The sequence below is a fragment of the Ranitomeya imitator genome, chromosome 1 (assembly GCF_032444005.1).
Source record: "Ranitomeya imitator isolate aRanImi1 chromosome 1, aRanImi1.pri, whole genome shotgun sequence".
Lineage (NCBI taxonomy): Eukaryota > Metazoa > Chordata > Amphibia > Anura > Dendrobatidae > Ranitomeya > Ranitomeya imitator.
In genome coordinates, this window is record NC_091282.1 from 1214945407 (window position 1) to 1214953889 (window position 8483).

The following is an 8483-nucleotide window of genomic DNA, read 5'->3' on the forward strand; positions in this document are numbered from 1 at the left end:
GGCACCATCTCATGGAGAACAAAAAGGGCATGTTGAAAGAGAAAGGATTGTTAGAACAAGCGCATCTGCGAGTTGCGTGAGGTTTAAAGAACGAGGAATGGAAAAAGGTTGATGGAGAGGAAAGATGAAAGGATGCAGAGCCCGTGTTTGGTTATAAAATACCTCAATCATTAGTTTTTCTAGGGTGTTCTGGCATATGAGTTGTGTGAAGGTTTTGTAGAAATGAATTAAGTCTGAGAACTGCTGTATTTCGTTACTCTGTGTGGTTTTCCGAGACACCCGATGGGAGGGGTCAAACAGCTGTGCTGTGCCTTTCTTCTTTGTGTTGAGGAATGCTGTGATGTTCTTATCTGTTCCGTGTTTCTGGTATGGAGGGGGTGAGTCGCTGCGTCCTCTCCTTGTGTAGTAAGAATTATTGTAAGTTTAGAGTGAAATGTGTTTTGTTTTAGGAGATTGTTTGGTTATCAGTGTAATTGAAAAAAATTGGTCAAAGATTCACCTGTTTCAAGTTTAATGGTTGATATATATAGCAAATTAAGGATTAACAGAGAAAGTGAATTCGGATCTGTTTTGTTACGTTGAAGAAAAAAAAAAAAAAAAAAGGAAAGTTGTCTATTGCTATGACAAAAAAACTGGATGTTTTGTGGTGCAAGAAGGAACTGAGAAAGTGACTGAGATTAATGTGTTGGGAAAGCAAACAATAAGAAATTTGGTACAGGGGGGCTCCCTGTTAGGTAATATGGTCCCTCCCCAGGAAATTAAGTCTCTTCTCCCGACTGTAAGCCCTATGCCCCTTAACCCAAGGCACCAATATATCCTAGACTGCCGAGAAGTTCTATGGGCGTCTTATGGTAGTGTTTAAAGATCTGGGGTTTCCACTCTATAATAAAGCCCATTCACACATTTTTGTGGTAGCTTTGATGTCAGAGTTTTAAATCTGAATTGAAAGAGGCAATAATGTCAGACCTGACATCGAGAATTCCACTCCGGACGATGCATTAAAAGTAGTACAAAGTTTCCAGAAGAACTTAACCCATTCTGTATCAGCAGCTGCGCTCTCTAGCCCCCACCGCTCTCAGCCCCCCCCCCCCACAGCTGCAAGGACACAGCTCGCAGCTCCATTCCTTATCAGTGGCCCACTAGACTCCAGCTCCGGCCCCCCTCCCTTACACAAATCCAGTCTCATACTCCAATATCCATTTTAACCCTGTGTCTGGAAATCTCCCTGGCCATGTTAATTCTCAGACCAAGACAAGACAGATGGACTTGTAAACATTGCGGTCAGACAAACCCAGACTGGAGAAATACTTGTATAATCTGTGCTGCAACCCAACCTAAGTGAATTACGCTGAATCCTGTCCAGACAAGATCACATGTAGTGATATAAGAAGCTGACACAGGATTGTGGTTAGTGGGGACATTAACTTTTGGGAGTAAGCTGACAGTAATCCTTTTGGGAAGGAGCTGTAGACTAGCATGTCATGTCACCCCCAACCGGTCATCTAGTCACCCCCACCACCAGAGAACCAACCACATCAGGTAGTGTAAGACAGATACAGGAGTATTATCCCTGGAAGCCCTCTGACTAGCTAGCTACGCTAAAATAATTGGCTGACCCTGAGAACAAACCTTTCCCATTATACAGACAAAGACAATATGATGGACGTATAAGTGCACCTGAGCACACCTAGAGAGTTGGTGAGCCAAGATGATGGTCAGATGGTCCTTATGTTATATAACCTGTATCTTACACGCCCTTTCCCGATCAGTTTGAAAAAAAAAAAAAAAAATAGGGGGGATAGTGTCTTTAACCCTGGCAGTTAGAATATCCTTATGTCACGCTGCTTCAGTATGTGGGTAATTTTTTTGTTGTGTGCACAGACAGAGCAGGAAGCCATTGTTGCCACTGTTAGTTTTCGCAAGTATCTGGCAGATCTGAACTGTTGGGTTTCGGTCTCGAAACTTCGGTTCTGCCTTGGTCAAGTGATATTTTTGGGTCACTGTCTCCTTCAGGGTGCCAGACACCTCACAGAAGAAAGAAAAAAAATAGCCGTCAGCTACAAAAGATGTGACTGAGCTCCAGCATTTCCTTGGACTATGTACTTATTGTTGTCAGTGAATACCGGACACATCCCGCATAATGCTACCTCTCTACAAGGCCCTGAAAGACTGTTCAAGATATGCTAATGATTTTGGTAGATTCCACACCGGATACACTGTTACTACAGAAGACACTGTAGTGCACGGAGCTGCACTCCCTCCCTCCCTCCCTGTCAGGACAAGAAGCAGAATTTCAGGCTCTGTCTACTGCATGTGTTCTAGCCAAAGACAGGCGGGCTAATATATACACGGACTCACAGTATGCATTTGGTATTGCTCATGATTTCAGAGCCCTATGAGCCAATCGAGGATTTGTTACTACCGCTGGGACTCCAGTGAAGAATGCTGAAGCTGTTAAAGCCCTCATGGACTCAATCGAATTACCTACTCAGGTGACCACTATCAAAGTTAAGGAGCACGGTACTATGGAACAGTCCACAGACTGTTGGTAACACCTTTGCGGATATGCAAGCAAAAGCCGCTGCTCTTCTGCCCGTTGAACTGACCATACCAGCTATGGTGACCACACGCTCTCAGCGTAAACAGTTACAAAAAACACTGACTCTACAGGAACCTGATGATCTACGACAGACTGAGGTTTTCTGCCGGACTCCGCAAGACCGCTTAATGACGATGCAGAGGATGTCTCCAAAGGAAGAAGTGAAGCAGTGGAAAGCTGATGGAGCACGTATGGACAATGGTCGCTGGAAAAAAGGACCAACTTGTGTGTCTCCCTAAGCGGATGTACCCTGCTATTGCCACGTGGGCGCATGGGCCCACACATCGAGGTATCTGTCAGACCTGCAATCCCGGTCAATTTCAACATGTACCCCCGAAGTATCTTGCTAAAGCCTGACTATCCTTTCCAAAGGCTCCAGGTGGACTACATCACGTTGCCTAAGTCTGGAAGGTATGAATATTGTCTGGTGGTTGTCGATATGTTCTCCAGTTGGCCAGAAGTATTCCCCGTTACCAATGTGACTGCAAAGACCACAGCAAAGAAACTGGTGATAGAAGTTATATGCAGATATGGTGTTCCAGAAGCTGCTGAAAGTGACCAAGGCCCGGCCTTTTCTTCTCATGTGTATCAGGAGGTTCTGACAATGCTTGGATCCACTGTAGCCCTCCATACTCCGTACCATCCACAATCTAGTGGGAAAGATAAGAGGCTGAACGGCACACTGAAGGAACAATTGACCAAAATGATGCAGGAGACTACGGCTCCATGGCCAGGGCTCTTATATATTCGTACTACCCCTATTGCAAAACATGGCCTGTCCCCATATGAGATATTGTTTGGTGCTAGGTTCTCAGTTGCAAATTTTCAGTCTCAGTAGTTGTCAGAAGAAACTTACCGTGCTGTTCAATATGTTATTCAACTTAGTAAAAATGTTGCTAACACCCATGTTTTAGTTTCTTCTTCCCTTCCAGATTCAGCAGAAACCGATATTTGTCATAACTTGAAGCCTGGTGGTTTTATGGTCGTGAAAAGCTATGTCAGTAAAACTTGAAGGAAAGAGCACCTGGATCTACGCTTCACACTGCAAAAGAGACCGAACCAGCGCTTAGTCACAGTGATGATCGAAGGAAAATGTTGTTGTTGTTTTTGGTCCTGAGGCTGGGGGTCATCCTCAACCCTACCTCCCCGGCCCCTATTGTAAATAAGAATTCCGGTGCCACTATTCTCTGGGTAAACCTAACGGCCCCGGTAAATATCTGGTGATTTGATTTCTGCGATGTAGTCAAGTGCCCCGAGACTCAGCGGGTGGTAGAGGGAATTATCCAGTATTATATACAGTATGTGTTACCAGAGATAACAATTGTGCTGGGAAGATATTTTCATAATGTGTTTAATAGTGGATACTATGGAAATTTAGGCCATATACAGCTCCAGGATATTAGCTTCAGACCAACCAAGGCCCCCGTTACCAGTACAGTTAAGACAGGCCCAGGTGAACGTTTGCAAAATATAGTTAACAAAGTAATCCCCATTCCATGTCTCAGTTGGCAAGAAGTTTTCTCTATAGAAACACAAACAGCCACAAGGACAAATTTATGGTTAGAATGGGTAAGATACAATGTACGAGTCCAGAATATCTCTGTAGGATGTATTGCTTGTGCTGCAGCGAATACACATCTATACACACATGCATTGTTTTTTCCTGATGACAATACCACTGCCTGTGTTATGAATCTGTTGAAGGGTCTAAAGTCCACTGATTGCTCAGATTATGTCCACTAATTCATGAAGCACCTAAACTAAAGGTCCCAGGGGGAATAACCGTATTAGCTGATAATTATACCTGTTATAATTCCCACGACACTACAGGTACACCAGTAGGGCTCTTCGAGACAGGTTTCTGCAAAGAGAACAGTTCCCTAGATACTGACTTGCTAGTTAATCATACACAGTATATGTACGACATTTATTGGTTATGTGGAGATGGTAAGCTCCGTCCTAGGTTGCCTAATGCCTGGATAGGTCAATGCACCCTTGTTAAACTAGCCATGCAGTTCAAGATTTTACCTTGGGATCCGGAGACACCTGATGAATATACCAGAAAAAGGAGAAGTCTCGATCAGCTCCACATGAGTTATGAAGATCCATTGGTATATGTCGAAGGCATTGGAGTGCCAAGGGGGGTGCCTGACCAATTTAAAGCCCAGAACCAGATCTATGCTGGCTTTGCTTCTTTAATCCACAAGTGCAGATTAATAAAAATGTTGATTGGATCAATTACATATATTACAGTGAACAAAGGTTTGTCAATTTTATCTGTGATGCTTTCCAAGGTATAGTTGAGGAATAGCGCCCTAACACTAGAATGACCCTCCAAAACCGACTAGCCCTTGATATGATCTTAGCTGAGAAAGGAGGAGTCTGTGGGATGGTGGGAGAGGAATGTTGTACCTATATCCCTCAGAACTCTGGGGTAAATGGAAAGACCATGATAGCCCTTAAAAAGATAAATGGGTTAGCAGCAGAATTAAAAACTAATGTTGGAGTAGACACATCTTTCTTTTCCGGTTGGTTAGGTGGGCTCCAAGGATTCCTCCAACAAGCTTGTCTAGTACTGATTGCCCTTCTTGTAGTTGGATCGATAATCCTCTGTTATGTTATTCCCCTGTATAAAAAGGTTATTGCTGAAGCAACTCCGACTGGCACCTTGTCAACCAAGAAGTAGACTCACCAGAGTACGATGGCACTGATCCAGGGGAGATCCCTAAGTACGTCCCCCTCAAGAAGTTAGACAAAACCCTCTACTCTCAGATGATGCTAAGAGATTTAGTTTAGGGACAGCGGGAGAACTCCATGTGAAGCTAGTGAAGGGTTCAGCTGCCTGGAGGCCTCTCGCAAGGGGAGAGCTTCTGAGGTGTCTGGATGAAGAAATCCACCTCCCCTTTCCCCATCACATGGACAGTCTCGAAGGATGTTTCTTTTTAGGGAAAAACTTAGTGTTTAGGGGGGATTGTCAAGGTGAAAATATATTTTCTTTATACTCTTTTGTACTTTTATATATTCTTATGCTGTGAAACAATAAGTTTTTCCCTTCATGCTTACTAATGCAAATGTAACTGTATTTAAGATGGCTGCCAGTATTCACCTTTGTCCCAGATTCACTCTGCTGAAGAAGCAAGTTACACATTCCAGAAGGACAAGTATCATTTCTCTTGAAATGATACTTAAAGCGACGTGGAGAAAGGAAGATTCATCAGATGATGTCAGAGCCAACCAGAAAGACTGAATACTAGATACATTGCTTAAACCCTGCCTATCCCCGCCCTCTGCACACCTTCCCCCAATAGATCATATAATGTTGTGTATTAGAAAATAAAGTCAGTTGCTGTGACGTTGCTACACCTTGTAGACACACGAGCATGCAATGAGTTTGAACCAGCCTTTGTCTGACTCATTCTTATCCGGTACCAATGCTTTTATTCTGATTTGGAATGACTGGTGAAGGAGGGGCATTGTCGTGACGACCCCGACACATGGAACTGGGGGATTAATCTCTATCCCGTTCACGGCTATAATTATGATTTCTATGCGCCAGTATTAACGTAAAACTACATTTGATGGTGTATATATTATATTCCTTTCTCTATATATTTGCCGCCGATGTTATCTATTACTAATCTGCTCTTCTGGCTCCCATTCTAACAACTTTTTCCTTTTCTTATAGAGCCGACTATACTGATGTCATAGGTGACCACCTTTCGTCACAACACCTCCCACTGAGGCTCGCTCCACTGGATCGCTCCACCGCCACGCGCTGTCTTATAGATCTATCACTGGACCGCCGCCTCTCTATAGACTTCACCGCAGTGGTCCGGATGCTTCAGGCACCTCCGCCCTGCAGGAACCTCCCCCTACGTCTGTACATATCGGCCTCTCATAGAGTGGCACGCACGGCCATTCCACTTCCGGCGATGTCACTTCCGGGTTCACAGTGCGCTCTCCCATTGCCCGGCGACACTTCCCCGGCACCGCCTCCTGTCACCGCTCACTTTGTACCTCACACCAGTCCAGCGGGAGATCCCGCGTCTGGACACCAGCACACACCAGCTATATGAGGTCATCTATACACATCGTCGGTAGCTGTTCTTCCCACCGGCCGCTACTTGCCACACTTCCTGTGCATATATACCAGGGTGGTATACTAATTTACTGTCACTTATCTTTAGCTCTAGTCCACTCTAATTGCCAAATTATTATCTGCGCAGTAACAGGTATGTTTCCACACACCTTCCACACATCACTTAATACGCACCGGCGCTATCAGCAACTTTATTTTATGTCATCATAGACGCAGATCACGGTGTGCCCTCTGACATTATTGTCACCACTACCAAAAATATCCCACTAGTACGGTATGTTCCATCTATGTTCCGTCTTGTTCCTCTCACTGTTCTCATTTACCCACGCCTGATACTTGTTGGGTCTCGTTCGGCTGGACACTATATTGTCTATTCCGTTTTGTCCAATATGACCTTTATATATTATCTCCCGCTATGGTTCTGACATTTTTGCATTTTGTATATACTTTCTTTTCTGTTTTTTTTCCTTTATGTATTTGTAAACGTTACTTTTTTATATCCACTTTTGTAGTAACTGATGAAGGTCCTGACATAGGACCGAAACGTTTTGGGTACTACAATTAAAAATTCTCACGAGCATTAAGTTGAGCGCCAGGTTCTTTCACATGGTGTGGGAACCTACCTTGGCACCATTAATAGTAGTGCACATGCCTTTATCTTCTACACTGACCAGTTCATTGACACTGGACATGCCTGTGGCCCCTCGCAAAATATGAACAGTGCCGACCTACGTTGCAGTCCATTTACTCGGTGGTTGTGGGGAAACACGCGACTACGTGTCCTGAGGAGTGACAACTCCAACAAATCACTTTATTAGATGGGGCCTTTGGCAACTCAGACGCATCCTGGGCTTTTGAACACGCCCAGATGTGGCTTTAGTTGCCTTCTTTTGGGTGTCAGCCCCATTTTGGGAATCCCAGTATTGAGATGATAAAGAAGTAGTCCACTACTTGGACAACTTATCATACCCTTCGCTTGTTCCCCCCAAAATAATAAAATATACACTCCTCTCCTGCGCCGTTCCCGTGGTGTTGGCACTCTGTATCCCAAGACTCCCATACTGTTGTTGTTACACCGATACCCAATCAGCACTGGCGTCACTGACACTGCCTGTCGAATTGAGAAGGAAGAAGAAGTCAGAGAACAGCTGCAGCCCGGACTTCCTCTTCAAGTTCGATTTGTCCAAAGTATAGGCTTTATTATTTTATAGGCGCCAAATATTTTGATCAAGAAGGGGTTGTCCTAGTAGTAGACAACTCCTTTAAGACCCCTTGTTTCCCCCCTTTCCAACAGGTCAATAGCATTCCAGAGATCTTCCTGAAAACCCAGGACTGCAAAGGCCTCGCAAGGGAGTGTATGAACTGGTCGATGATGACCCTCTCCACCATCTGCACTGGGGATGACTCAGGTTGCAACCACTTCCAAACAAGGTGTAGGACTAACATTTGGGGATGGGGAGGTTTGTCACTGTAATAGGCCCAGTGGTGAGCCCCTTGCTCCCTGACAGTCACTCCTAAGTACACCAAGATATTTTCAACTGGGCATACTCTTGTGTCCCGCAGGCCAGGTCATAATAGGCCTTCCACCTTGTTCTCCCATTAGATATGGTGCGAGAACCTCCACCCACTGCCCTGGAGGCAATTTCTCCCATTCCGTGACTCATTCAAACAGTCACCGTGCCTGCTTTTCCAGGCTTACATCACCGAAACTACCAACCTTGGTGATACTTATCTCCCCTCGAGAACTTGTCTGATGGCCATCTTACAGGATCTAAAACAAGGCAT